The sequence below is a fragment of the Alligator mississippiensis genome, chromosome 3 (genome assembly GCF_030867095.1).
Source record: "Alligator mississippiensis isolate rAllMis1 chromosome 3, rAllMis1, whole genome shotgun sequence".
Lineage (NCBI taxonomy): Eukaryota > Metazoa > Chordata > Crocodylia > Alligatoridae > Alligator > Alligator mississippiensis.
Genome location: NC_081826.1, coordinates 260,447,820 through 260,464,836, shown reverse-complemented (window position 1 = coordinate 260,464,836; position 17,017 = coordinate 260,447,820). Strand labels below are relative to the sequence as shown.

Sequence of the window (17,017 nt, the reverse complement as noted above, 5' to 3'; positions counted from 1 at the left end):
TGCGCTAGCTTGACCCAGCTCACTCGACAAGTCTGTATAGATTGGGTGAGTCAGTGGGGCTCTTTTGGCACTTTTATCTAATAGCTGATAAAAGCAGGGCTCTTGGTGCTTTTAGGTAAAAGCTCCAAAAAGCCCTGTAGATGCACACGATCTATGCAGATGCTGTGGAGCTGGGTTGAACTAATGTGCTGCCGCTTTTGGTAAAGTGCTGGGTTTTTTCATTTGTTTTTGGTTTTGTTTGTTTTTTTTCCCCACGTCTGTCATCAGCAGCCACACAAACCTGTTTTCAGCAGCAAAAGAGTATCAGAAGAAAAAGTAATTAGAACTGTAAACTTTTAATCTACCCAAATCCAGCCTTTATATTTTCCTTTGCTGCAGCTGCATATTTGTATACATGCACAGCTGTTTTATCATTTTAGTTTAATGACTAGGGGCAGAAATTGCATACAAACTAGTAAAAGTGATCAGAAACCAGCTCAAATTGGTAGTACAACAGAAGTTCAGTCCACATAAATTGCTTTCAAAATAGCTGAAAACAGTTTAAGATAAACCTGGATGGCTGTACTACGAGACCTAACTGATTTAGGTGAAATTGATTTATTGGACTTTGTCCCAGATCAGTGTGGGAGAGCCAGATTTAATTCATAGATTCATCGTAGAGTCGGAAGGAACCACAATGGATCATCTTGTCCGACCCCCTGCACCTCTCAGGAAAGAGGAGCGAGGTCAGATGACCCCAGCCAGGTGACTATCTAGTCTCGAAGACCTCCAAGCTAGGTGAAAGCACCACCTCTTTTGAAAGCCCATTCCAGATCCTGGCCACTCTTACTGTGAAAAATTTCTTTCTAATACCTAACCTAAATCCACTCTCAACTAGTTTACACCCATTATTCCTAGTCACTCCCTGGGGCGCCCTAGTTAACAGCACGTCATCTATTCCCCGTTGACCTCCCCTAATAAATTTACAGGCAGCCACAAGATCTCCCCTCAGCTGTCTCTTGTGAAGGCTGAAGAGATTCAGCTCTCTCAACCTCCCCCTGTAGGGTCTATCACAAAGGCCACTAATCATGCAAGTGGCCCTCCTCTGGGCCCTCTCCAGATTCTTCGCGTCCCTCTTGAAGTGTGGCGCCCAAAACTGGACACAGTACTCCAACTGCGGCCTGACCAGTGCTGCATAGAGGGGGAGCATCACTCCTTTAATCTATTAGTCGTGCACCTGCTAATGCATGACAGGGTGCGATTAGCCTTGTTGATGGCCTCGTTACGCTGCCGGCTTATGTTCATCTTGGAGTCAGTTATGACTCCAAGATCCCTCTCTCCCTCCGAGCTGCTGAGAAGGACACTTCTCAACCTATACGTGTGCTGGGGGTTCCTCCTTCCCAGGTGGAGTACCTTACATTTATCTTTATTAAATTGCATCCTATTTCTCTCTACCCACTGATCCAACCTGTCCAGGTCAGCCTGAATCTGCTCCCTGTCCTCCGGTGTACTAACTTTGCTCCATAACTTGGTATCATCAGCGAACTTGGAGAGGGTGCTCTCCACACCCTCGTCCAAATTGCTGATGAAGATATTGAATAATATCGGTCCGAGGATCGAACCCTGCGAGACCCCACTACCCACCTCCCTCCAGGCCGAGAAGGAACCATCCACCACCACTCTCTGGGTGCGGTCCCTAAGCCAGTTGGCCACCCACCTGACCGTGTAGGCATCCACTCCACAGTCTGCTAGCTTCCCAATGAGGATAGGGTGCGAGGCTGTGTCGAAGGCCTTCCTAAAGTCCAGGAAGATGACATTGGCCTCGGCTCCTGCATCCAGGCAGTGTGTGACCTGGTCATAGAAGGCTACGAGGTTTGTCAGGCAGGATCTACCTGTGACAAACCCATGCTGGTTTCCCCTCAGCATCGTTTCCCCTGCTGGGCCTGCACAAATGTGGGGTTTTTTTGTTTTTTTTTTATTATTTTCTCTACCATTTTCCCAGGAATAGAGGTAAGACTGACTGGCCTGAAGTTACCCGGCTCATCCCTTCTCCCTTTCTTGAAAATGGGCACCACATTGGCCCTTCTCCAGGCCTCAGGGACCTGGCCAGAAGCTGGATTGTAATGCTGGAAGCTAGATTGTAATGCTGGAAACTGGATTGTAATCCATCCTAAAAAACTGGAGATTCACTTCTGCATAGTAATTCTTGTTGGCTGTGCAAGAAGTTCATTAATATCCTTTTGTTCTGATTTTGTTGTTGTTGGGTTGTTGGGCTTTTTTTTGTTTTGTTTTTTTTAAAGTGGAACCACTTCCTAATGTTACATTGATCCTAGGTGCCATGTAATAAGTGTTTTAAAGATAAGAGAATGTTTATTTACTTCATTTTACTGCATACTTGTGAAATTTTATGTATCCTTATCTTCATTTTTTCCCTTGTATAGTCAGCTAGTCAATTTTCGCATCTGTGTGAGTATTTTATGTATCAACATGCAAAACTAAGAAAAGTTAAGAATGGTTAAGAAAAGACCGATTATGTTGCAGGGAGATGTCCATGTCAGATTTTCATTGTAAACTTTAATGTAGTGATCTTACATTAATATGAAATGTCAAGGAAAATACAAATGAAATCTTTCAGAATTGCTTCTCAAAGCAGTTAAAAAGTTATATCTTAGAATAATTTGTTCTCCTCTAAAGACACTTCTGGTGGATATCTCTGAGTTGATACTTTATAATATTATAACAACAGAGACTGAATTTCTCTGAAGATGCTCCCGTAACCCCTGTAATAAGCAAAATAGTGTTTTCTGCACAAATAATATATTGCTACTTTTATTTTACAAAAATATGCACAGTACTTTCTGAGCAAGGGTGTTTTTTCAGTTAAGGAGACCACATCCTGTAAATTATCTAAAGTTCTGAGCTTATATGTATAGTATGAATTTTTTTTCACACACTCTGCTAGCCCGCAACTGCCTGAATTATGTTGTATTTGATAGTTTTGGAAATCTTAGTTATTTTTGTCTGTCTGAAGTCCTTGTGAGAGTATTTCTGGAAGTACTCAGCAAGGTTAAACAAATTGATATTTTGGCAAAAAAAATATTGAACATCCATTTTTTTTTTTTTTACTGGCTGATTTTCCAAATGACTGATTGACTAATAAGCAGAGTTCCTAGTTTTGTCTGTTTAAATATCACAGATTCTCTGGTAAAAACCACAAATTCTCTGATTTTTTTTTTTTAACCCCCCCCCATCTGCGTGTTTGTTTGTTTTTTTCCATGATTAAATTGAAACACCACTCTGCACGCACGCACGCAGTGTGTGTGTGTGTGTGTAGTGGCGTTTCATTTTAATCATGGAAAAAAGCAGTTTTGGGGGGCTTAAAATCAGAGAATTTGTGGTTGTTACATACATATAGTAATGGTATTCAGCTGATGCATGTATACATATATATTTACATTTAAAGCAATTTGGAAGCCTACCGGTGTCTCAAGTACTATAATAACATACATTCTAAATACCTATACATTGTGGCATTTGATTTTGGGTTTTTTATCATGGAAAATTAGAGCTCCCCCTGCTCCCTTTGCTCAACAGGATGTGGGTCCAGCTGTGTGTGTATGTGCATGCATGCACAAGATGCCCTTTGCAGGCTGGAACTCTGCCTGCTTAAAAAGCAGCTGAAGACTCAGTTGGGGAGCATGGATGGAGAGAATACCTGCAGGGAGATGCTGGCAGGAGACGCAGGGAATCCAAGTGCTGGGAGCAGAGGGACGCCAGGGAGGTGCAGTCCACTGGGACACCACCCTGGGAAGTCAGGGCTCTAAGGGGAGACCCAGGAGATGTGGCAGAAGGTGGCACCAAGGGGCTGCTGGCACTTTCAGGTGGTGCAGTAGGTAGAGGGTCACAGATTGCCATGGAGCACAGTCAGGGAGAAACTCCAGCTCAACCAGGAGCCTCTCCAGAGAGATGAGCCAGGGAAACCATGGAGTATGGGGAGAGAGAGAGAGATGGGCAGCACCGGCTGGTGGGACCCAGAGGGCCCAGCTTCAGGTCAGATGGGGCTGAGGTGGGAAGGGGTGGGAAACCAAAGGCAGTCCCAAGAGAGCTGGCAGAGGTCCGGCAGGGAGCTGCTGCACCTCCTGTACAATTATTAAATAGAAGGGAGCCAAGAAGCCCCAAGCAGGATGAAGGGCCCCAGGAGGCAAGATCCTAGGGACCCATCAGTTTACGGTTAACCCAAGACTAGGGTATGTTTAGTTGCCAAGGCCACAGTCCATAGATGAAGAATGGCCTTTGGAAGACTGATGGCCAGAAGATCACTGACCCTTGGAGGCGTGTGGCACGGATGAGACTGGATCATCTGAGAGCAGGACCTGTGGAGAACAGAGTCTGCCTTGGCTGTGGATGTGATAAGGGTGGGGTAAAGGCGATGTTGGAGCCACACGAAGAAATCCAGGTGTGAGATCCCAAGGGCCACCTATTGGGAACTGTCTCCCAAGAAAAATAAAACATCTAAGGCATGGCAGGAAAGTAGGAGCAGCAACCAAACTACATTGGTGGTGCCAAATCTAGATCTCAACCTGACATTACTGGGGAGCAAGGTACCAGTCAAGAAGGGGCCAAAGCCCAACAACACCTACCAATGACAACCTATCAGCAACAGTGGCAAATGCAAAACCCGGATCTCTGCTAGTAAGAGTAGATCATATGTTAGTTTCATATTAGATTATGCAATTTGTCATGAAAATGTACTGCAGTATTGGGATTTTTTTTCCAAGTTCGTACTCGGCCATCACATTTACCATTTATGCTCTCACAGGTATTAAAATATCTTTACCACAAGGCTATTACCTTTGTGCCCAACATTTGGAGTAATAACTTAATCCGAGGTATAGCTTTACTTTGAAGATGGCTGAACCCCAAGCCCTGTGATTGATTTTGTATCTTAGCTGAGTTCTGCAATTAATAACATTTTTATTGTGGGTCTTTTTCATGCCATTAGTCCAAGATGATGGTTTGGAGCAGTACTTCATTTGAGCGAAATGCAGCTTTGGCATACTTGTTTTTAATATCCTGCTTGCTCTTTAATGAGTTTCGTAACATTCAGAGCATCAGTTTAAAAAAGAGAAGTTTGGGGAGAACCCAGCATTTAACAATAAAGTGTGAATAGAAAATAGTGAATAGTTAGACCACCGTCTAACTTCCCATGCCCTCTTGGCCTGGAACACTTCCTTGCCCTCCTCCTCTTTTTGGCATTCTCTGTTCACTTCATATGGATTTCTCTCATGTCCATCATGGATCTGAATTGGCTGGGCAGCTGCCACTTGAACAGTGACAACATGGAAGGTGTTTTTACATTGGAACAGCAGAGTCTTAACCGGGTGTTCCTGAGTGTGCCCCTCTTGCATGCTCCAAATGTGGGAATATGCCAGTAAGACTGCCGCCAGCTATCTGTTGGGCTGCTTTTGAGATGTGGGTCAACACCGTACAAGAGAGCAGCTGATGGGCATGAATCTCAAATAGCCTTACCAAAATATCAGTGTGTGAATGAGATGTGTGGAGGAATATCCCAGTATGCGTGCATGTGTGCACCATGTAATATGTCTGTGTTATGACTATATTATATGTGTTCTTTCTGAATATGCTTCCCCTCCCCCCTCCAACACAGTTGACTTTATTACAGACCCTGAAAATTCTGGACCTTTTGCTGAGAATTTCACACACACGGTTTCAGATAACTGAAATGGCCCTAAGAACAGGTGCAAAGGATTTATTTATTTTTTAAGAATCTGCTTCACTTGAGATTCCTTGTCAAAAGGGCACAGATTAATGTGTCCTTTCCCTTTTAAAGTAGGCCACGGTCAGGGCTGTAGCCCACTAGGTGGGAAGTAATTAACCAGAACAGGAACTGAGCTGACGAGAGGACAACTCTGTACCTTCTGTGTTGCTACATCTGTCTTTCTCCTTGATCCTACAGTCTGCTTTCTCAGACTACCTACTTTTTGAACTTCCTGTTCTCAGGTACTTTACCTCTCACAGTCTTTGAGGTACCTTTCCTGCTTTTGCATGGGGTAAAAGATTAAGTGATAAAAGGCCACCCTATTATAGCTCAACATTGTTTAAACGTAGGGTGCACCTTTTTTTGTGTGTGTTTGTTTTCTTCAATTGAATCCCAGCATTGGTGGGAATGGAGATATGTGGTATTAGGCAACCAGCCTGACAGTTAACAGCCTGTACCCTGGGCATTGACTGATAATACTGCTGCTAACAAAAAAGGAGAAAAGGAAAAGCCAGTGCAGTTAATAACCTAGAATCCTCTATATCAGGAGATAAGAAAATATGGTTTTTCTAAACATTAAAAAATGAGATTAGAGGAGTAGCCCAGCTCTTGTGGCTGAGAAGAGAACGGGGAATTTTGCATCTTCCTAATCCTAGGACACCAGGTCATCCAAGGATCTCCCCTGCTTCTGGAAGTGGGTGAGATCCTTGGATTAACAATTTTAAAAGCTCTGGGAGCAGGCTTCTTAGACTGCCTAATAGGCTGCAGCACTGCAGATGCAGAGCTTTCAGAAGTTTGTGCTTTGTGGCCCTTTCTGCATTACAAGTAGGGGTGCATTGATAGAGATTTTTGGGCTGATACCAATGGCCAATTTTTAACAAGCTACATGGGCCTATACTAATCTGATTCCGATATGCAGCTGGGCAGCATGGAGAGCCGTGTCTGGCTGCAAGTTTGTTGAGGGGAGAGGGAAAGGGCATGGGGTGGCAGATCGAGGCCACCGTGGTGAGGGAGGGAGTTGGGGCAGGGCTGGGGCAGGTGCTGCACAGTCAGGGCCTGGTCCCAGCCCGCACAGGTCCTGGGGTGTGCTCAGCAGTGGGAGCTGCCCACCCCCCACCGTGTCCCTTGGATGAGGCTCGCAACTCCATCCCTCACCCCACTCTGCCTGGGCAGTGTCTGCCCTGCCCCACTCTGTCCCTCAACACTGAGGCCTCTATCTGTGTTCCCTCCCCCTCCCATGCTGTTTCTTTCCCAACGGACTTGCCAGCTGGACCTGGCTAGTCTCCACGCTGCCAGGCTGTGCTCCTGGCCCGCCTGTGTGTTGCACTCCGGCTGTGTGCATGCATGGGTCGTTTATCAGTGTTATTATTAGTACCATCAGTCAACAACAGCTGATTGCTGATACAGTCAGTATTCTTTATATTGGTGCCAATCCGTATGGGACCGATGTATAGGTTCACCTCTAATTACGAGGGGGACATAGTAGGAGTGAGATACTAAATGAGTGCACCTACAGTTAAGGCTTCAAAAAACATCCAGGGTTTGAGAGAGAAACTTGGCTTAATATCTCTTGCCAAACATTTCTTAGTACCACTTAGGTTCGTTATTTGTTGTCCATCAGGGTACCATTATTAATAGCAATTGCATCTGCAAGATGAGCTTTGAAGTAAAGTATACATTCATTGAAATCTCATTGGAGCACTTAAGTATGTTCCAAATTAATAGTCTTAAAATCAATATTGCTTTCTTTCCCTCAAGTAAATTCTATTCATAGATCATTAAAAAGAGTGCTGCCCTCTTATGCCCAGTATATTTGATCTCTGACTGGATGTTTCTTTTTTCTGAAATGAAGTAAGCAAATAATTTACTTGTTTATCACTTACTTTTTTGGTTTGGACTTGTAATCTATGCTTCATGCTGCAGTTGAGAAGAACTAAAGTGATCCTCAGAAAGGAAGAAGACTTTTATTTCCCCACCCTACACCCTAAAAATATAACTCAGTAAAATATTACTTTGCTATTTTGCTTGCCTTAGTTTGGCAGTTGCAGCATATGGATAATCTCTTCTTTTTTTCTTTCCAAATCATGTCCTGTGAGAATGAACTTAACTGGATGGGATTTGGTGTTGGTCAACAGGTGACTTCTTTAAATAACTGTCCTCAGTGTTAGCTTCATTAATGTGAAAAATTCAGATTTGTTGGGACTGTGTTTGTGTCAAAAACAAAGACAAAATATTTATTAAAGGGTGCCTGTACACAAACACAGAGGCTGCTCTGATGTGCTGTGTTATAGCATGTTGGAGCAGATTTGATTAACTGAGTCTGCTGAAGTGTGATAATTACTGCACTCCAGCATCCTCCCGCATCTCATGTATCAGCATCCCCATGTTTCAAAAAGGTGTTGGGGTGCTTTAACTAAAGCTTGTAAAGCTCATTGAATGAGCTTTAGTGCAAGTACCCCTGCTGCCATTTTGAAGTGCGGAGATACTGATACACAAGGTGCTGCAGCGCTTTAACTAGAGCGGCTCTCTTGGATCCATGCTACCCCCTTTACCCCCCCCCCCCCCCCCCCACATCCCAGCACATGCAGAAGTGCTTGGAATATTCTGAAAAGGCTCATGGGAAATGGGAGCCTCCTTGATTATATGATCTCTCTTAAGATTGCACAAGGTAAGTTTGTCAGCTTTCATTGAGAGACTAAGTCTTCACGAAAAAAACTGAAACATACTATATAATCCCATGTAAGGAGGAGCTTACCTTCTGGGGTGGAGAGAGTATATGGAATAAAACCTACAAGCAGCTACATTTCTTTCTTGTAGTCCCAGCTTTCTTTTTTGTTTCTTTCCAATAACATTATTAATATGTCCTATACCAGGGCTGTTCAACTTCTACCTGCCCTTGGGCCAAATGCTATGAAGGGGCCACATGCCCACAGGCTGCATCAGGGTAAGCCATGGTTCTGTGCCCCCCCACCCCATGCCATGCCAGTACATCTGGCCTCCCAGGTGGGAGCCCCTCTGACCACTATGTCATGCACTTAAGAAGGGAGTGGGGGGGTTGCTGCACTGTGCACTGCACCACATATATGGCTCTAGGCTTGCCCTCAGCTCCCTAGACAACACTGCATTGCACTGCCCTGCCCCCTTGATTGGGGGCAGGCAGTGAAAGCTGAAGGAGTGAGCTTGAAGACTGGCAGGAGCTTGAGGGTGCAAATTAATCCCCTGCGAGACACTGGGAGACCATTTGGACAGTGCTGTTTTATGCTACAATTATTGTGAATTACATTTAGAATAATTTTATTACCTGTTTAAATAAAAAAAAGTGACAAGATACAGTTCCAAAACATGAGTAAATTATTTCTAATTCTATTTTTGAATGCTATGGAAATCCTTGTTATTTTCTAAGAGATACTGGATCTCTGTAGGGTGGGTTTGGATTCGGTGGGGTTCATTAAGTTTTAGGGTGCATCTTATCTTTATACATTGAATAGAGACAAAAGGTCATTAAAAGAGGTCTCATGCATGCAATACAAATAAACACTGTTTATAGCAGAAGCAATGATAATGCCGTGTCCGCGATACATGCTATTCTATTGGAACAGCAGTCATGATTTCTGTCACATTCCTAGTTTCTCTTCTTTGTAGTCCTAGTGTAATTGGGATGTGATTTGTATACCACACATTTTAATTTTTTTTGACTGTTAGCTAAATTTTGTTAAAATGTATAAATAATTTGTTTGGTTTCACTTTCAGTATTGAGATGGGAACTGAATAGAACTTTTATTACAGAAGGAACTGCTAATGCTGAAGATGAATAACTGAGTTTGGACAGTTCTACTCATTAAGACTAGCCTCTCCGGTTGCTCAGTTGTAGAATGATCTACCAATGGAGGTTCTGTGTTAAATTTTGTCTTAGAGGCACAGTCTGTTGTGGAGATATCTAAAACCATCTTTCTCACTTTTGAGACCTTTGCCTTTTTAAAAAATGGAACTTATTTCAGAGTTACTTTTTTGTCTGACTCAGTTTCTAGAAGGTTTTGTTATTATGTAATCTATGGCTGGACATGAGAATTGTCCCTTGGACAATAGCCAGATGTATAGTTTTACACTGTGATTTTTTTATTGGACTCCCTAGAACGTGCTTAATATAAGATATGGTGAATCAGTAATTAATTTGGATGTAAGTTTCATTTGTAAAACTTTTTCCTTAACTTTTGTGTGTTAACTTTTTTTCTCTGACTGGAAATATGTCTTTTATCTTGCATGTTTAGAACCACAGTCTCTTTGGAAAAGAATGTTCTAATGTCAGATATGGCCTGTGGCCTGGATCGAGCCCACGGAGCCACGTTGCCTAGCTTCTGGTGCTGCCCCAGGGTCTGTTGTGTTGTGCCCCTTGCACAAGGCCCAGGATGTGTGCTGCATGTGGTGACCTGCTCCAGGATCTGTGCTATATGCAGCACCTACTCAAGCCAGTCCCGTGCTGCCTAGGCTGCCTGTGGGTGTTGCAAGGCACATGGGTCCTGCACTGGCTGGAGCAGGTGCCATGTGGCGCAGCACAGGTGCTGCAAGTAGTATAGATCCTGAATGAATAGAGGGGAAAAAGGGGCAGGTGCCATGTGTAGCATGGATCCTAGACCAGCAAGGAGAAGAGGGGAGGCTCTGCATGTGCCATGGATCCCAGACTGGCCAAGGCAGGCATCATGTGTGGTGTGGATCCCTGTATTGTGGATCTGATGGGGCAGGGAGAGGGGGGGATCCATGGATCCATTCAGGCCCCTGAGGCCAAATGAATTTGATGTCTCTGCACTAGTGTCTTCCTGATTCCTTTCAGATTAATACAACTGTTTGTAAAGCTAATCACTTGTGTGCAAAATTGGCAGTGCATATATGCAATTTCAATAAATGAATGTGTGAATAGTTGCGCGCGCGCACACACACACACACACACACACACACACACACACACACACACTTGCATGCAATCTTTTCTTTTCCTTAATATTTAACCTGTGAAATAAGTCAGAGTGCAGTAAATTCTGAACACACTGAATTTTTGAAAAGCAGAAGGAAATAAGAAAAAATTAGTAAAACTTCACTGCCTGATATACATATATTTTCTTTGTGAAGCAAGATTGTTTACTCTTGCATGACCAATTTTTCCTGAAACTTACTCTTATGCTTTCATTGCATGTATCTATTGATACAATAGCCTATCCTAATCTGGATGTTTTGGTGGACTGTTTGGTTAATAAAAGACATTTCTATTCAGTTTGCTTTCTGGTAAACTGTAAGTATAGTCATAAATCTCAGTAATTACATCTCTGTTGTCAACTTCATGATGTAATACTTTCCTATTGGTCTTGTGGGGACTGTGCAATGCTTAGTCCATGTTGGCTTTTAGATTTGTTAAATTTCCTTTGATATAGCTGACCATTGGTTTTATTAGAATATTTATGATCCATAGTAGGAATGGGCAGCCTTGCTACTGTGTGCACCAGTTTTCTCCTCTCTGTAAGAATCATGTTTTGTTCCAAGAACTTCTGTGTAGGGATTTGCAGTACAGTTGCAGTTGATGCTGTTCGTGCCTACATTTCCATTAGTGCACAGGAATAAATCAGCCATTGGTTTTGGTGAACTGAAGTACTTGGGGTAATCTGAATCAGCTTCTTCCTAATTCCCCATAGTATTCAAGTAATGTTCATATCAAATTTAAACTTTATGCCTTGCCTCCTGAAGCCAGCAAAACAGGAGAATAGTATGGGGACCCTCAAGCCAAAGTACAATTAAAATAGATTTTTAAAAATTACTGCTGTGAAATACAGTAAAATCAGCCTAGTCTTACAATGCAAGATCACACAGTAAAATTAGATTAATATTTTTCATATGACTGAACTGTATTAACAGGAGGGTCTCTTGCAGATCAAGGGAAGTGATTCCTCTGCTCTGTTTGGCACTAGTGAGGCCTCACTTGGAATACTGTGTCCAGTTTTGGGCACACTTCAAAAAAGATTTGGACAGACTGTAAGGAGTCCAGTAGAGAGCGGCAAAAATAATTAGATGCCTGGAAAGCATGACTTAGAAGGAAAGGCTGAAAGACCTGGGGTTATTTAATTTGGAAAAGAGAAGTCTGAAGGGGAGATGATTTTTTTTAAAAACCTGAAGGGAGAGGATGGAAAAATTGGCCTTTTCTCTGTGGCTTTAGGGAACAATAGCCTCAAGCTGCCACAAAGGCAATTAAGGTTGGAAGGAGGAACTTTCTGAGTATGAGGACGGTTAAGCATTTATCTGGAGGAGTTGTGGAATCTCCATCCCTGGTAATTTTGAAGAGCAGGTTAGACAGACACTCAACTGGGATGGTTTATGTTTCTCCCTTTGAGCAGGTGGATGGACTAGATGAGGTCCATTCCAGCCCTGCTTTCTTATGATCCTATTGATCTAGATAGAGGAATTTTAATTTTATTTCAAATGCTGAGAGAGCTGATTTTTGACTCTTTAACAGCAAAAGTCATTCTGGTTAGAAAATCTGGTGTATGTAACTCTTTTTAATAACTTAAGATGTTTATATAACTTTTTTCCTTTTTTCCATTTCCATTGTTCTCAAATGCCATCTAGCAGAGGTTTATAACTTGAAATCTATGTCCAGCTTTGGTCGGAACAACAAGCAATTAAATTTATAATAAATACGTATTTAAATACTATAAGTGTGATAAAGAGCCCTTCTGTTTTGCCATCTCTCTAATTCTGTTTTAGTGCTTGAGAGAAACTTAATTTAAATTTTAGTGACCAGCCCTGTGAGAGCCCTGCTAAGTTGTGTAAAATGCCTAAAACTAACAACTTTTGGTGATCTAATTAATAGATGCACTGTGACATGTTATACTGTAGCATATATAACATTCTGTTAAAGAAATAAAATTAAACTGCAGCTCAAGATTTTGCTTATTTGATTTATGAATAAGTGGGGAGTAGATGGATACTTTAGTACCTTTTTCAAGGCAAACAAGCTTTCAGAGAGTATGTTGTAGGATAATGGTGTCAGTGTAAATGCTCCCAAGGAAATCAGTAGTTAACTATTGATGTACATTATTGGATCTCTAACGTTGCATAATGAAGTGTTAACTGACAATAATGGTCAGAAAAGATGAAATACTGCTAGGCCCAAATAAACCTTTGACTTTTCTGTGCAGAAAAGTTACACTAATATTTCTTTTACTAATGCAACCCGGTATGCTGTTAGCCTTCTTAGCAACAAGGGCACACTGCTGATTCATATCCAGCTTATTGTCCACAGTAAACCCCAGGTCCTTTTCTGCAGCACTACTGCTTAGCCTTTCGGGAAAGGTATGTGATAAGAACAGAGGAATGCAGGTTTTAGTGTCTTGTCAAGTTTGTTGCAAGGGTCCTGGGCTAGTTGATTATGCCTGTGACTGTACAGAAAATAAGTTGTCTTGTTTTGAATTTTAGACTCTTGTTCTTTTAAGTTTTATTGTTCTCACAATTTCTAATAGTCTTGAAAATATTTTGGTAGATCTATCTTGATTTCAGTATAAGAACTTCCTCGAACTTTTAAAATCTGATATCAGGAGTTGATGAAAATTGATTTAAAAAAAAAATTTTTTTTGGTGCTTTTCTTTCCTCTGTTCTCCTCCCCCCCCCCCCAAAAAAACAAAACAAAACAAAAAAAAACAAACTGAACCCCTCCTCCCCCCCCAACCTCCCCTCCCGCCAGAAAAGAAAGGATCAAGAGAAAAAGGTCTAACTTTTGAGGTAAAGCTTTATAAGTATAATGTGAAATCACATACTATTGTAGCAGCTTGATTGGGGTGGGGGGAAGGTACACAGAGTTGTGCTGGAAGAGTTTGTTGCAAAATCATCACAGATATAAGTTTGACATGCATGATAACCTAAGATTTAATTATCTAGGTGGGGTTTTTATAGTGTGTGTGTGTGTGTGTGTGTGTGTGTGTGTGTGTGTGTGTGTGTGTGTGTGTAGGGGGGCTTCTTGGGTATCTTAAACCTGCTTTAAAAATCCTTGCAGCAGCAGGACATTGGCCACTGTTGCTCCCCAGCTTTACTTGTGGCAGATAAGGGGGTTTATACCCTGTGTTTGTCATGGTTGACCGAATAATTTTACTAATAGATTACACTAGGGGTGTCAAAAATGTCCTGTAGGCTGGATCTGGCCTGCAGAGCCCTGTCAATCAGCCCCCTGTGCTGCCCCTTCATCTGGAGTTGCCCCATGCTCTGCACACTGTGCGTTGGACTGGTCTTGTGTGCAGGGCTCCGAATGCATGCTGCACACCCTTCCTGCTCTAACTGGCCTGAGACCTGTGCTGCATTTGGTACCTGCCTTAATTGGTTCGGGACTGGTGCCCTGTGAAGCATGGGTACTGCAGTGGGTGCTGTGGTTGCTGGATGCTGTATATTGATTGGATGTGGGGGGAGAGGGAAGGTGGCAGGGCACATGCTGTTCACTCAGCCTGTAGACAACCCTGCAACACTCATCTGGCCCTGCAGAACCAGGTGTTTTGTCACCCCTGGGTTAGACTGGATTTGTGTAAAATAGTTTTGATAGGGATGATCCTGCTTTGGGGAGGGGGATAGGATTAGATGATCTCTGAACAACCCTACTTTCCTCTGTATCCATGTTTGTAATTGAGTGACATGTCATTCACACACTACTTCTTAAGTACTGTAAACTAAAATTTTAAAACAAGAATCTGAAAATTATTGAGCCATACATAGGATTGCTTTAAAATATATATAATTATAACATACTTTCCTAAATGGGCTTGATACTTTTTTGTAGCTTAAAAGCTTTTTTCAGTTGTAATGTAAATCTGCATCTTTTAGTGTCTATATTGACCACTAAGTAAACCTCTCTTTGGAAAGAAACTGAAGTTCAAATAGAAAAGTTCATTTAAATAAATTATTTAAGCTTAGGTTTTCCATTTGCTGATTAAATTGCCTTAATTTCTAAATCAAGACATCCTATCTGATCTCTTGAAGGATTCCTAGTGCTGGTTTTGTTAACAAGTTGGCGCTTCTTAGGAAATGGATGATGTTTCAGTGTAACCTCTTCTTCCACCCTCTTTCCTTCCCATTTTATTATCTTATTTGAGGCAGTCATAACAAGTTTAATCAAGATGAGGTTATGGGCATCACATTTTCACAACATCCCATACTTACTGTTCTTTGTGCCATTGCACTAACCAGGACTATGTAATAAAAATAGGTGTTCATTGCCATCTTCCATGAGAGAAGTTTCTGGGCAGAATAGGACTAGTAGACTGGAATGGATCAAATCAGTTGAGAGCAACTCCGTTCCCTTCTGCCAATGACTGAAAACATCCCATTAAAACCTCAGGTTCAACTAAATGAAAGGTAGTTGGCTGATCTGATTTTTTTTAAACCATTGGAGACTCCCTTTTCTGTTCATCTGTTGCTAGGAGTGGCATTACCCAGAAGATCACTAAGGAAGTCAAGTGCCACAGAGCTGGTAGTATACTTACCTTATTCTTTTTCAGATAAAATGCTTCAGATGCTCTCTGATAGCATCTTTAAGGGGATACAGTTATTCAATTTAAACCCAAGGTTTAATTTTTATAAAAATTACTTTAACTTAAACTCACATTTAATCTAATAAAAGTGCAGTCTAGAAATTTAAGACTTCCTCCATTTCTATGGCATTTGTTTGAATTCAAACCTTTCTACAACTCATACATTCTAGTTTGGGCTGCTGCATGACAATAGAAAAGATATTAATGGGTCTTAACTGAATTTTGGTGTTTATTTGCTTCATTTCTGCACTTGATTAATAGCCAAGTCACAGCAATAATGGGTAGAATATTTAAATATTATATAAGTATTGTAGAGAACACAATTACTGTAGTAGTGAGAGTTTAATATCATTTTTCTTGCATACAAAGCACACTTTTTGAAAAAATCAGGCTTTGGGGACTGGAGTGCACATTTTAAGTGAGAAAATGTAATAGTAGCAGTTTCTGCAGCATGACCCTCTGCCCTGGGAAAGAGAGTGGCAGTAGTCAGCAGCGCTAGGGCACCCTGAGTTCTCATTGTGCTGCCCCTTGCACAGCACTTGAAGTATTAATTTCTCCCTCTCACACCTGCCTGCCCAGCTCAGCTTGAAAAGAGAAGAGAGACTGAGCTGTTTGACTCAGCCAGCAGCCCCTGTGCCATCCTGCAGCCAGAGGGTTAAGGGAACAGGCACAATGTTTTGTGCCCTCTTGCCCCCCACTTCTGCTGACTTAAGCGGCCTGTATTTCTCTGGGGTAAATACCTTATTTAAGATCTTTCTTTTTTTGTCCTCATTTTGCCATTCAAAAACAAGTTGTCTGTCTTACTCAGGGCAGTGCTGTGAGTGAGAAAATAGGGTGTGGTTGTTATCAAATTTGACTATCCTATCTACTGTTAGTGTAGAGTAGGGGTTGGTAATATATGACCAGAACACTGGATCTTGCCTGCAGAGCTGGAAGGATTCAGCAGCATTCTGGTAGCTGGGAGCATTGCCTGTGTTTATGCTGGGGCTGGGTAGCAATTGCCTGTGCCCGTGCCATTGCTGGGGGTTGAGGAGAAATAGTGAGAAGAAAAAGTGGCTGCAGTGGAATCAGAATACTAGCTTGCCTCTGGACCGGAGTTGTGTTGCTCCAGCCTGTGGCTCTTAAACATTGCCAGCTGCTGGTGTAAAGGAAAAAAATGTCTTTGTACTCACTATAGATGAATACTATAAAACTGTAAAATGTCTTTCTTCGTAGTTCCACGTGGATGGTTTGTCTTGAGTGGAGTCCTGCACCCCACTGATTCAGAGTTCAAAGTTCAGAAACTGATTCAAGCTCCCATGGTGTGAACTGGAGGAGGAGGTGGTGTGATTCGGGTAGGAAACTTGTATATTTTTCCTTCTTAATATGTCCTTTCCATTGGTACATTTCTTGTTACTCTAATAATTTTCCAGATGCATTAATGGATATACCTTTTTCTGATCCTACACCTTCATCATCATCATCTTTATTGGCCTTTCTGAACAATAAAAGAGGGTTTTTTTTGGGGGGGGGGGGTCAGGAGAATAAAGTCAGTTCTTGTTATGTTAATAGAATCTAGGAGAAGTATGGAACAAGTGAGAATAGTGGCCAGCAAGTAATTTTAAAAAACTTAGAGATTCTGCACCTGTTTATGTAGTAATTTTGAATATATAGGACCCTGTGTTGATAACAAATGAATGCTTAACAGCATATTCTTAGTTCTTGT

The 17,017-nt window shown here is 42.0% G+C and overlaps 1 protein-coding gene across 6 annotated transcripts in view; it reads left to right on the top strand.

Annotated features, from left to right (window-relative positions):
* The window catches only part of ERBIN (erbb2 interacting protein), a 203,181-nt gene that overhangs the window by 21,193 nt on the left and 164,971 nt on the right, over positions 1-17,017 (top strand). For 4 of the 6 annotated variants that reach the window (XM_059725123.1, XM_059725125.1, XM_014594092.3 and 1 more), the window contains one exon: positions 16,528-16,646. The exons of the other annotated variants lie outside the window; for them this stretch is intronic. The gene's annotated coding sequence lies outside the window, so the exon portion shown is untranslated. Of the gene's footprint in view, positions 1-16,527; positions 16,647-17,017 lie in introns of those variants that run through there. 6 annotated transcript variants of the gene reach the window in all.